Source organism: Salvelinus namaycush, chromosome 19 (assembly GCF_016432855.1).
Source record: "Salvelinus namaycush isolate Seneca chromosome 19, SaNama_1.0, whole genome shotgun sequence".
Taxonomy (NCBI): Eukaryota; Metazoa; Chordata; class Actinopteri; order Salmoniformes; family Salmonidae; genus Salvelinus; species Salvelinus namaycush.
Window position 1 is genome coordinate 29496390 of NC_052325.1, and position 20052 is coordinate 29516441.

A 20052-nucleotide genomic window follows, 5' to 3' on the forward strand; every position below is an offset into this window, starting at 1 on the left:
TGGACTAGGATTTGAGTTAATGTCTATGCCCAGTGGGTAAGGAGTGGGCGTAGAACAGCGAAGTAGGGCATAGAGACTGCAAAAGTCTAGGAAGTCTACCAAAACAATCTGGGCTCCTTCTACAAAGACTCAGAACTCTTTGACAGACAACAATGATGAATTATGCAGTTAACTCAATTCCCTCTCAACAAACCCTGCACAAGTTTCCTTGAATTGTAATAAAACTCAGACTTGCCAGTGAGCTTCTTCAGTCAGTTATTCAGAATGTGTGGGTGTTCTGAGCTCCTGTTTAAGGGAAAATCCACTCAACAACTACGTTACATGGCCAAAAGGATATGGACACCTGCTCATCGAACATCTCATTCCAAAATCATGGGCATTAATATGGAGTTAGTCCCCCCTTTGCTGCCATAACAGCCTCCACTCTTCTGGGAAGGCTTTTCACTAGATGTTGTAACATTGCTGCGGGGACTTGCTTCCATTCAGCCACAAGAGCATTAGTGAGTTCGGGCACTGATGTTGGCCGATTTGGCCTGGCTCGCAGTCGGCGTTCCAATTCATCCCAAAGGCGTTCAATGTGGTTGATGTCAGCGCTCTGTCATACCGATCGACAAACCATTTCTGTACGGACCTCGCTTTGTGCACGGGGGCATTGTCATGCTGAAACAGGAAAGGGCCTTCCCCAAACTGATGCCAGAAAGGAAAAAGGGGGAGGCAAAGTTTAAAAAAAAATCTTATCTGGCTTGCCTAGTTAAATATAGGTAAAAAAATGTAATTGTATGCTGTAGCGTTAAGATTTCCCTTCACTAGAACTAAGGGGCCTAGTTCGAACCATGTAAACCAGCCCCAGAGCATTATTCCTCCTCCACCAAACTTTACAGTTGGCACTAATCATTGGAGCAGGTAGCATTCTCCTGGCATCTGCCAAACCCAGATTCGTCCGTCGGACGGCCAGATAATGAAGCAAGATTCATCACTCCAGAGAAAGCATTTCCACCGCTTCAGTCCAATGGCGGCAAACTTCACACCACTCCAGCCGACTCTTGACATTGCGCATGGGAATCTTAGGCTTGGGAGCAGACGCTCGTCCATGGAAACCAATGTCATGAAGCTCCTGATGAACAGTTCTTGTGCTGATGTTGCTTCCAGAGGAAGTTTGGAAATCGGTAGATAATATTTCAACCAAGGACAGATGCTTTTTACGCGCTTCAGCACTTGGCAGTCCCATTCTGTGAGCTTGTGTGGCCTACCACTTTGTGGCTGAGCCGTTGCTGCTCCTAGACGTTTTCACTTCCCAATAACAGCACTTGCAGTTGACCAGGCAGCTCTAGTAGGGCAGAACGAACTGACTTGTTGGAAAGGTGGCATCCTATGACGGTGCCACATTGAAAATCACTGAGCTTGTTATTACGGTCTATTCTACTGCCAATGTTTGTCTGTGGAGTTGAATTGCTGTGTCTGTGATTTTATACACCTGTCAGCAATGGGTGTGGCTGAAATAGCCGAATCCACTAACTTAAAGTGGTGTCCACATACCTTTGGCCATGTAGTGTATCTTTTGGTATTTTTTTTCATTAGTCCACTGCATTTTGCTTCATCAAGATGATGTGGCTTGTGACACTTTGCTTGTTGAAAGTCCAAAATCTTGACTGCTGACATGCAACAGATTTTGGGCCTTATCAACAGTTGATTAATTTAAAAAATACCAAGAGTGGATTTTACAATCAATATATTTTTTTATAAGTCTTGAGATGTTATAAGTATAGCAGTCTTTCTAAATCAGAAAGATGGCATTCCTGGACAGATAGGTCTACTGTCGGGACTGAAGGAGTATCAGTAATACGGGGCACGGTCACTAGCAGTCCAAAACTACACATTACAGCTCTCAGTAATGCAAATAACACGCTCTTGATACCAGAAAACAAGATCTAGATATCATTGGAGTGCTATTCTGAGTTGTTTGGTAGGATATGATGTGGAAGGGACAACTTTCCAGCTGTGTCTCTGGTCTCTTCTAAATGAGTGAAAGGATGATGAGGACCTGCTGAGCATCACTAGCTGATGTACCATATGTGTTAATGATAGGTGCCGTTTAGATTCTGCCCTTTCTGTCCTGCCACCTCGTGTGTGTTTCTGTATGTGCGTGTGTACAGTATGTACCTACCTAACTACCTAAGTAAAGATGACGATCTGCATAGTGATGATGAGCGCCACCTGGGTGGAAACATTCCTTCTCTGCAATCGCAATCCTTTCATCTGACAAACACACGCACACACACACACACACACACACACACACACACACACACACACACACACACACACACACACACACACACACACACACACACACACACACACACACACAATAACCTTTCACATGCCACTGTTTCATCAGGAAAGGCATACTGAAAAAAGGAACTGAACTGCCATTATATTCCATCCCTTTCATTCCTGTCAGTGACTCTGACTGTTAGAACAGCATGGGGCTTACAGTAACCATATCTACATATGGAACTAATCAGATCAAACATGCCTCCTCATTTCTCATAAATAATAAAGGTGTTATGTGATGAGTAACCTCATCCCCAGGTTCAGTTGCTAGAGAGCCAGCAGGGGACAAGTTGATGTGATGAGGGTGGATGAAGTGTGGTGGTGGGGTGGAAAAAACAACATCATGGCATTCCAAAATGAACAATTAATAAACTAGTATTTATTTAACAAACAGTTTTATATACTGTAGCAGAACATTCTCAAATAACCTACACAATTGCCCATTTTGTTTTGAAATATTTTTTTGAAATATTCATAAATGGAGACACACTGTCAACAGGCAAACCCTCCGCGGTCTGTCTCAGGGGCCACGAGAGGCATGTTTTCTTATAACCCTGTGAGTTATAAGAAACCCTGTGAGTTATAAGAAACCCTGTGAGTTACAAGAAACTCTGTGAGTTATAAGAAACCCTGTGAGTTATATGAAACCCTGTGAGTTATATGAAACCCTGTGAGTTATAAGAAACCCTGTGAGTTATAAGAAACCCTGTGAGTTATAAGAAACCCTGTGAGTTAAAAGAAACCCTGTGAGTTAAAAGAAACCCTGTGAGTTAAAAGAAACCCTGTGAGTTATAAGAAACCCTGTGAGTTATAAGAAACCCTGTGAGTTATAAGAAACCCTGTGAGTTATATGAAACCCTGTGAGTTATATGAAACCCTGTGAGTTATATGAAACCCTGTGAGTTATAAGAAACCCTGTGAGTTATAAGAAACCCTGTGAGTTATAAGAAACCCTGTGAGTTATATGAAACCCTGTGAGTTATAAGAAACCCTGTGAGTTATATGAAACCCTGTGAGTTATATGAAACCCTGTGAGTTATAAGAAACCCTGTGAGTTATATGAAACCCTGTGAGTTATAAGAAACCCTGTGAGTTATATGAAACCCTGTGAGTTATATGAAACCCTGTGAGTTATATGAAACCCTGTGAGTTATATGAAACCCTGTGAGTTAAAAGAAACCCTGTGAGTTATAAGAAACCCTGTGAGTTATAAGAAACCCTGTGAGTTATAAGAAACCCTGTGAGTTATAAGAAACCCTGTGAGTTATATGAAACCCTGTGAGTTATAAGAAACCCTGTGAGTTATATGAAACCCTGTGAGTTATAAGAAACCCTGTGAGTTATATGAAACCCGGGTGCGTTATAAGAAAAAATGCTACGCTAACTATACTGCATTGTGTACAGGTCCTAAACTCGTAAGTAATGTAAAACACTACATAGGGCATCTCCTTAGACCCAGATGTATCTCTTTGTAGTATTTGTTGTGGGTTGGTATGATTATTGTGGCATCAGTAGTCTCTGCCACAACCATTAGAAACCTGCCCACTCGTCTGACACAACTCTGGTCCCCTACACAAGCAGATGTTGTAAGCCATCCATGCAATTACATGACTTAAAATACATTTTCCTGTCTACTCTAACATGTAATGATTATGTAGAAATAAATCGATAAAAAGACCATTCTGAGCCAGGGCTGGAGATAGTTTAGTAAATATTGGCTTAAAGGGTTGCCAAACTGAGCCATGGGGCCAGATTCATTTATTGATAGACAAGTTAGAGTGATTGTTTCCTTTCCAAATTCATCATGACACAGAGACAATATTATGATATAAATAGACACTACCTCTGCAGCCCGCACTTCAGTAGCTAAATAGGATAATAGCTTGGCTCAGTCTGCGCTCCAAAACACACACACACACACACACATTGCGTAGGAACCGACACATTTCTGTCAAAAGGGAAATCAGAGAAGAAGGCCAACTCCAGTCAACTCAGCCAGCCAAGCCATTACACCAGTTCTCTCACATAGCCAGACTCAGGCAACGAGAACAAGTGAACCTAGCCAAGCCATTACACCAGTTCTCTCACATAGCCAGACTCAGGCAATGAGAACAAGTGAACCTAGCCAAGTGATTATACCAGCAAGCGAGTCCACAGATAGCCAGACTCAGACCCAGCCAGGCAACAACCCACCAACATGGATCAGACTGTGTCAGATGATGGGGTGAACGATAGAGGCTGCACAAAAAAGCTGCACAAAGAAGCTGCAAAATGTAACAGAATGTTTTAGAGTTATTTGCTGGATATAGTAACTTAAACCTTGAAACTGACGTCACCCTTTTCCCTCTGCTGGGGAGAAGAGTTGTTGCTGGAAAGATGACGATATTGATTGAACCATGGTGGAGATATGGTAATCTGACAGACAGGAGCAGTCATTCGTGTTGACACATTCAGTGAAGGTCATGGCTAGAAGGGATCCAGTTACCTGTAAGTTACTGTAAAAAGAATAATACAGTATGTTACCGTAAATTCCAAAGAAACTCTGTTTTAACAGTACACTATTGGAACGTTTGTTGCATTTGATCTAACCCTAACACTAAGCCTTTTCCTAACCGTAACCTACTTCTCCTAACCTGCTGCGTAAGTTATCCTAACCTGCTTCGAAAAGTCAAATCTGACGTTAATTTGACAAAAGCTGGAACGCTTCTAGACATGACTGTCAGTCAGTCAATAGACAAAGAGATATTCAGACACTGTGGAGACAAAGTGGAAGTGAATTAAGTGTTTAATTGTTAGCAAAGCCACATGTGTGTGTGTGAGTGTGTGTGTGTGTGTACTGTAAAGGGGTTGCTGTGAATTTGACAGTAACTTACAGGCAGCTCAGTGGCAGGTAAAATTCTGTATTTCATATTACAGTACACCTACTGTAATATAAATACGGTATCAAAGCAAGTACTGTGTAATGACACACAGTACAATACTGTAAAAAAGTAAATGCTACCGTACTCACAATGAATTCATCAATGGATGAATGGAATTCATTGGTATTTGATATTTTATTAGGATCCCCATTAGCTGTTGTGATAGCAGCAGCTACTCTTCCTGGGGTCCACGCAAAGCATGAAACATAACATAATACAGAACATTAATAGACAGGAACAGCTCAAGGACAGAACTAGATAAATGTAAAACAAGAAAAGGTTCTGTACTGACTCAATACTGAGAGAAAAAACACAGACCTACTATTCTATACCTACATTTATCATTTCTATGTTCATATATTGTATTTTCATTCAGTAGCATTTATCAGTACATTTAGGTCAAAATCGGGGGAGGCGTTGTGCTGGGAGGTGTTGCTTTATCTGTTTATTAAAGCCAGGTTTGCTGTTCACTTGAGCAATATGAAATGGAAAGGAGTTCCATGCAATCTGAGATCTAAATAATACTATACGATTCCTTCGAATTCGTACTGGATATGGGGACTGTGAAAAGACCCCTGGTTGTATGTCTGGTGGGGTAAGTGTGTGTGTCAGTGCTGTGTGCAAGTTGACTGTGAAAACCATTTTTAATTTTCAACACATCAATGTTCCTTATAAAAACATTGGGGGGGAAAAAAAACCTACAGCATATTATTCATATTTAGTGTTTTATATCACTTACACTTCTAGAGGCCTTAACAAGAGCTTCCACACTGTCAACAACTACAGGGCATAACAGAACAAAAGGTCATGGCAAAAATACTCAACCATTAAAGGTTTAAGACTTGCTTCCACTCCAATCTGGACCCTATACTTTTTACATAGATGAGGCACTATAATCACATAGGAGTTAAATTGGTACAGCATTCTCACCCACAGTAACAACAAATATAGCCTCAAAAATATGTTATAATATATAATAATGGTCATAGGGTACGATAGTGAATTCTGTGGGGTGGAATTACGGTACACTGTAAAAAAATATCCTGTTGTTTCTACAGTAACTTACTGACACCCAATATGTTACTGTAAATTCCAAGGAAACCTTGGTTTAACAACGAAAGCACTCCCCTCCCTTCCATGGGCAGAGCAGACCAGACCAGCAGCAGAAGATGTGGAGGTTGGTAACAACAGGATAATGACTCAGATATTCTGCTACCGGAGGGAAATAACTGCTAGTGGGTTTATCAGACTCTGAGGGGGGAAAAGAGGGGATTTTGAACTACGGCACAGCACTTCCTGCTTCCTTCCTTCTCCCAGGGCAACTGTCTACACCAGCTGGTCCTGGTCCATGATAGAGGGAAATGGAACCTCACCCTCATGTCTGACTACACTAACATCACTCTATGGATGGTAATGTTCTCTAACACCCACAGAGATGAGCACAGAGCCTAAACATCCTGACACACAAGTATCAAATCAAATTGTATTAGTCACATGCGTCGAATACAATTTCACCTTACAGTGAAATGCTTACTTATGAGCCCCTAACTAACAGTGCAATTTCAAAAAAAAATGAGGATAAGAATAAGAGATATAAGTAACAAGTAATTAAAGAGCAGTGGTAAAAAAATAACAATATATACAGGGGGGTGCCGCTACAGAGTCAATGTGCGGAGGCACCGGTTAGTTGAGGTAGTATGTACAGTACATGTAGGTAGAGTTATTAAAGTAGTGTGTGTGTGTGTGTGTGTGTGTGTGTGTGTGTGTGTGTGTGTGTGTGTGTGTGTGTGTGACTAATAGGTCAATAGTACATGTGAATCATGTGTGATGATCAGCAGGCAGTCAGGATGTGACATGTGGATTACGCAAGCTACCTACATCACAATGATCTTAGCAGGTTATCCAGCTGTGATTCCTTTATACACAATAAACCACATCACCCTTTCCTCTCCTATAGTTCATCTGTGTTAGTTATTAGTGTGGTTATAGGTGGAAGTAAGTCTGGCGGACACAGGAAGCTCATGGGTGATAGAATACACTTAATCTCTTGGCAGTCACAGACGTCTGTAAAAAGTATTTCTCCAACGTCATACAGGGAGACACAGTTTCACAGCTAATTAAAACTTTGAAACTCTCCACATTCATTATGTTATGATCTCAGCGGGGGACCAAACAATCCTGGATTTCTGCGTGTGCATGCGTGTGTGTTCACACTAAAGACCTGTGCTAATTGGTTGGAAGTTGGTTGTTGCAGACTAGACATGGGTTGTAGCAGACTGTTAGCTGTATGAAGTGTGATCTGCTGGGACTTTGGGAGGGGAAGGGCTGCATGTTATAGTGCTACATAATACTACTGCTTACATTGGTCCATAGAAAACAGAGCTCAAAAAGTTTCCTGAACCCGTGGAATACATAGTTACATAGGCTGAATGTATATTAATGAACTGGATTAGCAGTGGCTTTAGCCTCATTAACTGGGAATCTGTCCCACATTTGATAAAATTGTCAACTAATGTGAATTCAAAGTGAAATCAACAAAAATGTAACCATTTCATTGGATTTAGAGTCAAAGTTAGATGAAAAAAAGATTCCTTTACGTTGACTTTTTGCAAATCCACTCTGATCCACAAATTCCACTCTGATTCAACGTCAACACATTTTATTTTTGTTGTTGTTGAAATGACATGAAAACAACATTGATTCAACCAGTTTGTGCCCAGTGGGATGTGTGTTTACAGACCTGTTAGAGGTATCCAGGGGGATTTTAACATGTTCATACAGTGGCTTACTTCGCAAACACAGATGACAGTTTAACCATAATGTTAGACACCAGCTGATACAAGCCATACCACGTCTCACAGCAGAAACGAAACTACCCTTTAGAGAGTGAATCATGACTCATGAATAGATGGATGGATGGTAAGATGGAAGTGAAGGTTTGGATGCAGTTTGGCATCTCTGCTCAAGAGCTCTCCCCCCCACCCACACGCGTAGCTTAGCGACGTGGGTCTTTTATCAGCGACAAAGAGCAGTGGTCTGTTTGATCTGGATCTCCTGTTCTCTGTCTGAATGAGCCCGACTCTACAGTATCAGTCCTGGACCACTAGAAAGAGCCCACCACAGCCCTGTCCCTTATCATCATCCTCAGCCTGACCAGTATAAATACCCAGTTCTCCCATCCCCAGACCCCAGACCCTGCATGGCACTGATCAACGACAGCTCCCTAATCAGGCTGTTTAGTCATGGTTGTCATTCTATACATGCAGCAAGGACCATCTCTCTCTCTCTTTGTTATGTGTCCCCCTGGTGGTCAAGTAGGGAGATTGCTCTTGAATCCCCTATTGTTATATCGAGCACTCTGAATGGTGTTGTAGTTCCTTTTGAAAACATTTGACCTGCCCATCCATCTATCATATTGCTGTAATAACTACGTACAGAAACCCCAAGCGTATCGTGGGTAGTATGGAGCTCATTCAGCCAGCCCACCATGTGGACACAGTTTCCCTAGAGCGCCTGTTGCTTAGCTACAATCTACTATCAGGCCCCCGAGGACTGGAGTTGCCCACCCCTGTACTACATAAACCATGGTATGTTTCAGCTGCATATCTGGAAAGCTCTTAAAAAGTACATACAAACCATCTCTAGAGACTCTCTCTCTCTCTCTCTAGCCTTCTCTAGCCTTCTCTCTCTCTCGCTCGCCTTCTCTCTCTCTCGCTCGCCTTCTCGCTCGCCTTCTCGCTCGCCTTCTCTCTCTCTCTCTCTCTCGCCTTCTCTCTCTCTCTCTCTCGCTCGCCTTCTCTCTCTCTCTCTCTCTCGCCTTCTCTCTCTCTCTCTCTCTCGCCTTCTCTCTCTCTCTCTCTCGCTCGCCTTCTCTCTCTCTCTCTCTCGCTCGACTTCTCTCTCTCTCTCTCTCTCGCTCGCCTTCTCTCTCTCTCTCTCTCTCTCGCTCGCCCTCTCTCTCTCTCTCGCTCGCTCGCCTTCTCTCTCTCTCGCTCGCCTTCTCTCTCTCTCTCGCTCGCCTTCTCTCTCTCTCTCTCTCTCTCTCGCTCGCCTTCTCTCTCTCTCTCGCTCGCCTTCTCTCTCTCTCTCTCTCCTCTCTCTCTCTCGCTCGCCTTCTCTCTCTCTCTCTCTCGCTCGCCTTCTCTCTCTCTCTCTCTCTCGCTCGCCTTCTCTCTCTCTCTCTCTCTCTCGCTCGCCTTCTCTCTCTCTCTCTCTCTCTCTCGCTCGCCTTCTCTCTCTCTCTCTCTCTCTCGCTCGCCTTCTCTCTCTCTCTCTCTCTCGCTCGCCTTCTCTCTCTCTCTCTCTCTCTCGCTCGCCTTCTCTCTCTCTCTCTCTCTCGCTCGCCTTCTCTCTCTCTCTCTCTCTCGCTCGCCTTCTCTCTCTCTCTCTCTCGCTCGCCTTCTCTCTCTCTCTCGCTCGCCTTCTCTCTCTCTCTCGCTCGCCTTCTCTCTCTCTCGCTCGCCTTCTCTCTCTCTCTCTCTCTCGCTCGCCTTCTCTCTCTCTCTCTCTCTCGCTCGCCTTCTCTCTCTCTCGCTCGCCTTCTCTCTCTCGCCTTCTCTCTCTCTCGCTCGCCTTCTCTCTCTCTCTCTCTCGCTCGCCTTCTCTCTTTCTCTCTCGCTCGCCTTCTCTCTCTCGCCTTCTCTCTCTCTCTCTCTCGCTCGCCTTCTCTCTCTCTCTCGCTCGCCTTCTCTCTCTCTCTCGCTCGCCTTCTCTCTCTCTCTCTCTCTCGCTCGCCTTCTCTCTCTCTCTCTCTCTCGCTCGCCTTCTCTCTCTCTCTCTCTCTCTCGCTCGCCTTCTCTCTCTCTCTCTCTCTCTCTCGCTCGCCTTCTCTCTCTCTCTCTCTCTCTCGCTCGCCTTCTCTCTCTCTCTCTCTCTCTCGCTCGCCTTCTCTCTCTCTCTCTCTCTCTCGCTCGCCTTCTCTCTCTCTCTCTCTCTCGCTCGCCTTCTCTCTCTCTCTCTCTCGCTCGCCTTCTCTCTCTCTCTCTCTCGCTCGCCTTCTCTCTCTCTCTCGCTCGCCTTCTCTCTCTCTCTCGCTCGCCTTCTCTCTCTCTCCGCTCGCCTTCTCTCTCTCTCTCTCTCTCGCTCGCCTTCTCTCTCTCTCTCTCTCTCTCGCTCGCCTTCTCTCTCTCTCGCTCGCCTTCTCTCTCTCGCCTTCTCTCTCTCTCGCTCGCCTTCTCTCTCTCTCTCTCTCTCGCTCGCCTTCTCTCTCTCTCTCTCGCTCGCCTTCTCTCTCTCGCCTTCTCTCTCTCTCTCTCTCTCTCGCTCGCCTTCTCTCTCTCTCTCGCTCGCCTTCTCTCTCTCTCTCGCTCGCCTTCTCTCTCTCTCTCTCTCTCGCTCGCCTTCTCTCTCTCTCTCTCTCTCGCTCGCCTTCTCTCTCTCTCTCTCTCGCTCGCCTTCTCTCTCTCTCTCTCTCTCGCTCGCCTTCTCTCTCTCTCTCTCTCGCTCGCCTTCTCTCTCTCTCTCTCTCGCTCGCCTTCTCTCTCTCTCTCGCTCGCCTTCTCTCTCTCTCTCTCGCTCGCCTTCTCTCTCTCTCTCGCTCGCCTTCTCTCTCTCTCTCTCTCGCTCGCCTTCTCTCTCTCTCTCTCTCTCTCGCTCGCCTTCTCTCTCTCTCTCGCTCGCCTTCTCTCTCTCTCTCTCGCTCGCCTTCTCTCTCTCTCTCGCTCGCCTTCTCTCTCTCTCTCGCTCGCCTTCTCTCTCTCTCTCGCTCGCCTTCTCTTTCTCTCTCGCTCGCCTTCTCTCTCTCTCTCGCTCGCCTTCTCTCTCTCTCTCTCTCTCGCTCGCCTTCTCTCTCTCTCTCTCGCTCGCCTTCTCTCTCTCTCTCGCTCGCCTTCTCTCTCTCTCTCTCTCTCTCGCTCGCCTCTCTCTCTCTCTCTCTCTCGCATCGCCTTCTCTCTCTCTCTCTCTCTCTCTCGTCGCTCGCCTTCTCTCTCTCTCATCGCTCGCCTTCCTCTCTCTCTCTCTCTCTCTCTCTCGCTCGCCTTCTCTCTCTCTCTCTCTCCTCGCCTTCTCTCTCTCATCTCTCGCTCGCCTTCTCTCTCTCTCTCTTCGCTCGCCTTCTCTCTCTCTCTCTCTCTCGCTCGCCTTCTCTCTCTCTCTCTCACTCGCCTTCTCTCTCTCCTCTCTCTCTCTCGCTCGCCTTCTCTCTCTCTCTCTCTCTCTCGCTCAGGCGCTTCTCTCTCTCTCTCTCTCCTCGCTCGCCTTCTCTCTCTCTCTCGCTCGCCTTCTCTCTCTCTCTCTCTCTCGCTCGCCTTCTCTCTCTCTCTCTCTCTCTCTCTCTCGCCTTCTCTCTCTCTCTCTCTCTCTCTCGCTTCGCCTTCTCTCTCTCTCTCTCTCTCGCTCGCCTTCTCTCTCTCTCTCTCTCTCGCTCGCTCTCTCTCTCTCTCTCTCTCTCGCTCGCCTTCTCTCTCTCTCTCGCTCGCCTTCTCTCTCTCTCTCGCTCGCCTTCTCTCTCTCTCGCTCGCCTTCTCTCTCTCTCTCTCTCGCTCGCCTTCTCTCTCTCTCTCTCTCTCTCGCTCGCCTTCTCTCTCTCTCGCCTTCTCTCTCTCTCGCTCGCCTTCTCTCTCTCTCTCTCTCGCTCGCCTTCTCTCTCTCTCTCTCGCTCGCCTTCTCTCTCTCTCTCTCTCTCGCCTTCTCTCTCTCTCTCTCTCTCTCGCTCGCCTTCTCTCTCTCTCCTCGCTCGCCTTCTCTCTCTCTCTCTCTCTCGCTCGCCTTCTCTCTCTCTCTCTCTCTCTCTCTCGCTCGCCTTCTCTCTCTCTCTCTCGCTTCTCTCTCTCTCTCTTCTCGCTCTCTCTCTCTCGCTCGCCTTCTCTCTCTCTCTCTCTCGCTCGCCTTCTCTCTCTCTCTCTCTCGCTCGCCTTCTCTCTCTCTCTCTCTCGCTCGCCTTCTCTCTCTCTCTCTCTCTCGCTCGCCTTCTCTCTCTCTCTCTCTCTCTCGCTCGCCTTCTCTCTCTCTCTCTCTCTCTCGCTCCCTCTCTCTCTCTCTCTCTCTCGCTCGCCTTCTCTCTCTCTCTCTCTCTCGCTCCGCCTTCTCTCTCTCTCTCTCTCTCGCTCGCCTTCTCTCTCTCTCTCTCTCGCTCGCCTTCTCTCTCTCTCTCGCTCGCCTTCTCTCTCTCTCTCGCTCTCGCCTTCTCTCTCTCTCTCGCTCGCCTTCTCTCTCTCTCTCTCTCTCTCTCGCTCGCCTTCTCTCTCTCTCTCTCTCTCGCTCGCCTTCTCTCTCTCTTCTCTCTCTCGCTCGCCTTCTCTCTCTCTCGCTCCTTCTCTCTCTCTCTCTCTCTCTCGCTCGCCTTCTCTCTCTCTCTCTCTCGCTCTCTCTCTCTCTCTCTCTCTCGCTCGCCTTCTCTCTCTCTCTCTCTCTCTCTCTCGCTCGCCTTCTCTCTCTCTCTCTCTCTCTCTCCCTCTCTCTCTCTCTCTCTCGCTCGCCTTCTCTCTCTCTCTCTCTCGCTCGCCTTCTCTCTCTCTCTCTCTCGCTCGCCTTCTCTCTCTCTCTCTCTCGCTCGCCATTCTCTCTTCTCTCTCGTCGCTCGCCTTCTCTCTCTCATCTCTCTCGCGTCCCGCCTTCTCTCTCTCTCTCTCGCGTCGCGCGCTCTCTCTCCTCTCTCGCATCGCCTTCTTCTCTCTCTCGCTTCCGCCTTCTCTCTCTCTCTCTCGCTCCGTCCTTCTCTCTCTCTCGCTCGCCTTCTCTCTCTCCTCGCTCGCCTTATCTCTCTCTCGATCGCCCTTCTCTCCTCTCTCGCTACCGCGCTTCGCTCTCTCTCCTCGACTCTCTCTCCTCGCTCGCCTTCATCTCTCTTGCGCTCTCTCGTCGCATCGCCTTCTCTCTCTCTTCCTCTCTCGCTTCGCCCTTTCTTCTCTCTCTTCTCGCCATCTCGCCTTCTTCTCTCTCTCTATCGCTCGCCTTCTCTCTCTCTCTCTCATCGCTCGCCTTCTTCGCTCTGCCTTCTCTCGATCGCTCCTCTCTCCGGGCCGTCGCGCTTCTCTCTCTCTCGCCTTCTCTCTCTCTCTCTCTTGCTCGCCGTCTCTCTCTCTCTCGCTCGCCTTCTCTCTCTCTCTCTCTCGCTCGCCTTCTCTCTCTCTCTCGCTCGCCTTCTCTCTCTCTCTCTCTCGCCTTCTCTCTCTCTCGCTCGCCTTCTCTCTCTCTCGCTTGCCTTCTCTCTCTCTCTCTCTCGCCTTCTCTCTCTCTCGCTCACCTTCTCTCTCTCTCTTGCTCGCCTTCTCTCTCTCTCTCGCTCGCCTTCTCTCTCTCTCTCTCTCTCTCTGCCTCGCCGTCTCTCTCTCTCTCTCTCTCTCATCGCTCCCTTCTCTTCTCTCTCTCTGCTCGCTCGCCTTCTCTCTCTCTCTCTCTCGTCGCTCGCCTTCTCTCTCTCTCTCTCTCGCTCGCCTTCTCTCTCTCTCTCGCTCGCCTTCTCTCTCTCTCATCCGCTCGCCTTCTCTCTCTCTTCTCTCGCTCGCCTTCTCTCTCTCTCTCGTCGCCTTCTCTACTCTCTCGCTCTCGCCTCTCCTCTCTCTCTCTCTCACTCGCCTTCTCTCTCTCTCTCGCTCGCCTCTCTCTCTCTCGCCTCTCTCTCTCGCTCCTCTCGCTCGCTCTTCTCTCTCTCGCTCTTCTCTCTCTCGCTCGCCTCTCTCTCTCTCCTCTCTCTCTCTCGCCTTCTTCTCTCTCTCTCTCGCTCGCCTTCTCTCTCTCTCTCTCTCTCGCTCGCCTTCTCTCTCTCTCTCTCTCTCGCTCGCCTTCTCTCTCTCTCTCTCTCTCGCTCGCCTTCTCTCTCTCTCTCTCTCGCCTTCTCTCTCTCTCTCTCTCTCGCTCGCCTTCTCTCTCTCTCTCTCTCGCTCGCCTTCTCTCTCTCTCTCTCTCTCGCTCGCCTTCTCTCTCTCTCTCGCTCGCCTTCTCTCTCTCTCGCTCGCCTTCTCTCTCTCTCTCGCTCGCCTTCTCTCTCTCTCTCGCTCGCCTTCTCTCTCTCTCTCGCTCGCCTTCTCTCTCTCTCTCTCTCTCGCTCGCCTTCTCTCTCTCCTCTCTCCTCGGCTCCGCCTTCTCTCTCTCTCTCTCTATCTCATCCGATCTGCCTTCTCTCTCTCTCTCTCGTCTCGCTCGCCTTCTCTCTCTCGTCTCTCGCTCGCCGTCCTCTCTCTCTCTCTCCGCTCGCTATCTCTCTCTCTCCCTCGTCGCTTCGCCTTGCTCTCTCTCTCTCTCCTCTCTGCTCGCTCTTCTCTCTCTCTCTCTCTCTCGCTCGCCTTCTCTCCTCTCCTCTCTCTCCGCTTCGCCTCTCTCTCTCTCTCTCTCTCGCCTCAGCCTTCTCTCTCTCTCTCGCCGCCTTCGTCTCTCGCTCCGCTGCCTTCCTCTCTGCTCTCTCGCATCGCCTTCTCTCTCATCTCGCTCGCCTTATCCTCTCTCTCTCTCTCGGCTCGCCATCTCTCTCCTCTTTCTCTCTCGCTCGCCTTCTCTCTCTCTCTCGCTCGCCTTCTCTCTCTCTCTCTCTCGCCTTCTCTCTCTCTCTCTCGCTCGCCTTCTCTCCTCTCTCGCTCGCCTCTCTCTCTCTCTCTCTCTCTCGCTCGCCTTCTCTCTCTCTCTCTCTCGCTCGCCTTCTCTCTCTCTCTCTCTCGCTCGCCTTCTCTCTCTCTCTCTCTCTCTGCTCGCTCTCTCTCTCTCTCTCTCTCGCTCGCCTTCTCTCTCTCTTCTCTCTCTCTCTCGCCTCTCTGCTCTCTCTGCTCGCCTTCTCTCTCTCTCTCTCTCTCTCGCTCGCCTTCTCTCTCTCTCTCTCTCGCTCGCCTTCTCTCTCTCTCTCTCGCTCTGCTCTCTCTCTCTCTCTCTCTATCGCTCGCCTTCTCTCTCTCTCTCTCTCGCTCGCTTCCTCTCTCTCTCTCTCGCTCGCCTTCTCTCTCTCTCTCTCTCTCTCGCTCGCCTTCTCTCTCTATCCGCCTTCTCTCTCTCTCTCGCTGCCCTTCTCTCTCTCTCTCTCTCTCGCTCGCCTTCTCTCTCTCTCTCTCGTCTCGCTCGCCTTCTCTCTCTCTCATCGCTCGCCTTCTCTCCTCTCTCTCGCTCGCCTTCTCTCTCTCTTCTCGCTCGCCTTCTCTCTCTCTCGCTCGCCTTCTCTCTCTCTCTCTCGCTCGCCTTCTCTCTCCTCTCTCTCTCTCGCTCGCCTTCTCTATCTCTTGCTCTCGCTCGCCTTCTCTCTCTCTCTCTCGCCTTCTCTCTCTCTCTCTCTCTCTCGCTCGCATTCTCTCTCTCTCTCTCTCGCTCGCCTTCTCTCTCTCTCGCTCGCCTTCTCTCTCTCTCTCTCTCTCTCTCGCTCGCCTTCTCTCTCTCTCTCTCTCTCGCTCGCCTTCTCTCTCTCTCTCTCTCGCTCGCCTTCTCTCTCTCTCTCTCTCGCTCGCCTTCTCTCTCTCTCTCTCTCGCTCGCCTTCTCTCTCTCTCTCTCTCGCTCGCCTTCTCTCTCTCTCTCTCGCTCGCCTCTCTCTCTCTCTCTCTCTCGCTCGCCTTCTCTCTCTCTCTCGCCTTCTCTCTCTCTCTCGCTCGCCTTCTCTCTCTCTCTCTCGCTCGCCTTCTCTCTCTCTCTCTCGCTCGCCTTCTCTCTCTCTCTCGCTCGCCTTCTCTCTCTCTCGCTCGCCTTCTCTCTCTCTCGCTCGCCTTCTCTCTCTCGCTCGCCTTCTCTCTCTCTCTCTCTCTCTCGCCTCTCTCCTCTCTCTCTCTCTCCTCGCTCCGCCTTCTCTCTCTCTCTCGCTCGCCTTCTCTCTCTCTCTCGCTCGCCTTCTCTCTCTCTCTCTCGCTCGCCTTCTCTCTCTCTCTCTCTCGCTCGCCTTCTCTCTCTCTCTCTCTTGCTCGCCGTCTCTCTCTCTCTCGCTCGCCTTCTCTCTCTCTCTCTCTCTCGCTCGCCTTTTTATTTCCAGTGATTCAGTTGGCCAATAGAACAGATGGTAGAGAGCTGGTTACCCACACGCCAACGAATTTCACAGGGCACCCGGATCTGCGCCCCCTGTATTCCGTTTTTCTCATACGAATGACGGGGCGTTTGGGCCTGGTCGCGGGAGAAACCGTAATCTTATGTCAGACTACATTTAAAGAAGAAAAAATGTGGCCAGTGCGAGGGAGTAATCGCTGTTCTGATATCGAAGTCGTTTCAGCGTAAGAGACAGTAGCAGCAACATTATGTACAAAATAAGTTTACAAACGATGTGAAAAAAACGGCACAATTTGGTTAGGGCCGTAAAACGTCAGTCATCTCCTCCAGTGCCATTAGGTATTCCAATTTATGAGTAGAGTTATAGTTGGTGCTTCTCCAGCTAGTCAGACAAATCACGTATCATAGGGGGAAGGTTTAGCTACATGACTTTACATGGCACATTTCCAGTCTGCTTTGACACTCCCCTCCACTTCGTTTTCGTCGTCTTTCCCAGCTTTCTCCCAGCGCTGTGTTGTTACTTATAACCACACAGATATAAATGTAAGTATGAGAGCATACAGTGCCTTCAAAAGTATTCCACCCTTGATTTTATTCCACATTGTGTGTTACAGCCTTGAATTCAAAATGTAATTAAATACTTTAAAAATAATAATATCTAACCATCTACACACAATACCCCATAATGACAAAGTGAAAAGTTTTTTGACATCTTTGCAATTTTATTGAAAAGAAAATGCAGAAATACACTGCTCAAAAAAATAAAGGGAACACTTAAACAACACAATGTAACTCAAGTCAATTCAACACTTCTGTGAAATCAAACTGTCCACTTAGAAGGCAACACTGATTGACAATAAATTTCACATGCTGTTGTGCAAATGGAAAGCACAAAAAGGTGGAAATTAGAGGCAATTAGCAAGACACCCCCAATCACAGAGTGGATTCTGACAGGTGGTGACCACAGACCACTTCCAGTTTCTATGCTTCCGGATGAGTTTTGGTCACTTTGAATGCTGGCGTGCTATCAACAGTGGAGCATGAGACGGAGTCTACAACACCCACACAAGTGGCTCAGGTAGTGCAGCTATCAGGATGGCAACTCAATGCAAGCTGTGGCAAGAAGGTTTGCTGTGCTGTCAGCGTAGTTGTCCAGAGCCATGGAGGCGCTACACAGGAACAGGCCAGTAACATCAGGAGACGTGGAGGAGCCGTAGGAGGGCAACAACCAGCAGCAGGACGCTACCTCCGTGAAAAGCACCGCCAGCATCAAAAGTGATCAAAACATCAGCCAGGAAGGAGCTAGCAACTGAGAAGTGGTCTGTTGGTCACCACCTGCAGGAACCACTCCTTTATTGGGGGTGTCTCTGCTAATTGCCTATAATTTCCACCTTTTGTCTATTCCATTTGACAACAGCATGGAAATTTATTGTCAACAGTGTGTTCCTAAGGTGGACAGTTTGATTTCACAGAACTGTGATGACTTGGAGGTTAATTGTGTTGTTTAGTGTTCCCTTTATATTTGAGCAGTGTATATCTCATTGACATAGGTATTCAAACCCCTAGTCCATACTATTGTAGAAAACACTCCTTTGGCAGCACAATACAGGTGTGTGTCTTTCTGGGTTAAATCTCTAAGAGCTTTCACACCTGGTTGTGCAACATTTGCCCTTTTTTTTATTTTATTTTTTTTTTTTTTATATATTTTTCAAATATCTTCAAGCCTGTCAAAATTGGTTGTTGATCATTGCTAGACAACCATTTTCAGTTCTGACATAGATGTTTAAGTAGATTAGATCAAAACTGTAACTGGCCACTCACTACGTGTGTGGATCCATCCTCAGTTTTCTTCTATCACAGCCATTAAAACTCTGTACCGTTTTGAAGTCCACCATGGTCTCATGGTGAAATCCCTGAGCGATTTTCCTTCCTCTCCGGCAACTGAGTTTAGGAAGACGCTGTATCTTGCAGTGGCTGGGTGTATTAATACACCATCCAATGTGTAATATAATCAAATGCTCAACGGGTATTCAAGTCTGCTTTTAATTTTTTACCCATTCTACCAATATCTTTGCGAGGCATTGGAAAACCTCCTGGTCTTTGTGGTTGAATTGTGTTTGAAATTCACGTCTACTAAGGGACCTTAAAGATAATTGTATGTGTTTGGTACGAATTGAGGTATTCAGGTTAAACACTATTATTGCACACGGATTGTCCATGCAACTTATGTGACTTAAGAAGTTTTTACTCCGAACTATATAGGCTGCCATAACGAAGGGGTGGAATAATTATTGACTGAAGAATTTCAGCTTTAATTTTTTATTAATTTGTAAATATCTGATAACTTATTCACCCTTTGACGTTCTATGGGATATATCGTTGTGTAGGCCACTGAACAAATCCCAATTGAATACATTTTAAATTTAGCTGTAACAAAACAAAATGTGGAAAAAGTCAGGGGTGTGAATACTTATCTGAAGCATGCACATGTTTATTACAACTAAATGAACAGGTTTGCCATAAGTTTGACATGTTAAGCCCTACCATACTCCGTGCTAGGAACAAAACATTAATTGGACTCCTTGGTAACACTGTGTGTTTGTAGATCCTTGTAGACACGGTGTGGGCATGTCTACCGACAGACGGTGGGAACGAGCAGATTCAGATGGTATAGACTCTGGTGTGTCCCCTTCCTTTGTCCCACTGCTCAGCCACCAGGAGGTCAAAAGTGTTCGGTAAGTCGGCTTCAACTGATACATTCTGATTTTAGAAGACTGTAAAAAACTTTGGTATGGTGTATTATAAATGCATAATTCTACCTCCTTTCCTATCTAGGAAGAGAAAAAAACACTAGATTATTTACTAAGATTGGATTGATAAAAGCAACAAATCTTGGCTCTAAGACCACTTGGTTATGAGTTTTTGCAGAAAAATGCAGCCATTTTCAGGAAAAAAAGCCTCAGTGATTTATTTCAAGGGAGGGAGGAAATTGTGATTGTTAAGTAATACATTCAGGGTGTCTATGCATTTCTGAAACGCTGACATTGTGGGTGTGATTGCTGTGATGTTCCACTTCCTGCCAGAGGCTGCTCTGAGGGGCGGTGGGGACATTGTGGACTGGGGACTAGAGAGAAGAACAGGTGGGGCTCAACTGTGACGGGGGGTTTTTCCTCCCCACTTCCCCAACCTGCTCAACAACCCCAAAGAAAAGATCAAAAGGGTAGAAACACGCACACTCTCCCTAGGAGAGGGAACGGGAAAGTCAAGAGAAACGGGGAGGAGGGAAGACGCTATATGTCAATACTGTCAAGGCTTTTCTATGATTGTCCTGCCAATAAGAAGTTGTTTGATTTGACTGTGTGGTTAGACGGTGAACAGAAAGTGTTCTGTCTTATAACGAATGTGATGGTTCGTTTACAGGAAGCAGGGGGTTCTTGTCAATTCAGGCTGGGAACCAGCGCAGGTTCAGGCAGTGATCGACGACAGGACTCGTCCCTCTGATCATCCACATATGGCCAAAAGGTGAGAGCCGTGGTGTGTGCGTTTGACTGTAGCGAGAGATGATATTCTGTATTTGCTGTGTACTGAGGTTGTTCTGGAGTGCTGACAGCCTGTGTGTCTGCAGGGGGACTTTGGCACTCAAGAAGGAGCAGGCATGGCCATCAGCAACCTCACCATCAGTGTGCAGGAAAGGACCAGGAAAGTAAACACACCCAACAACCCCCCCCCCCCCACACCACACACCTGCAACCTCAATATCAGCACAGACTATGACTTGGACAGAGGTACAAGAGACAGGTACGGGGCTAGCACTGTCAGCTAGGGCCTCTGTAGCTGAGCATCATACCAGTGAGTTTATGAATAGTAGGCACCCAGTGACTGAACCTGTACCAATCACACGTGTCAGGA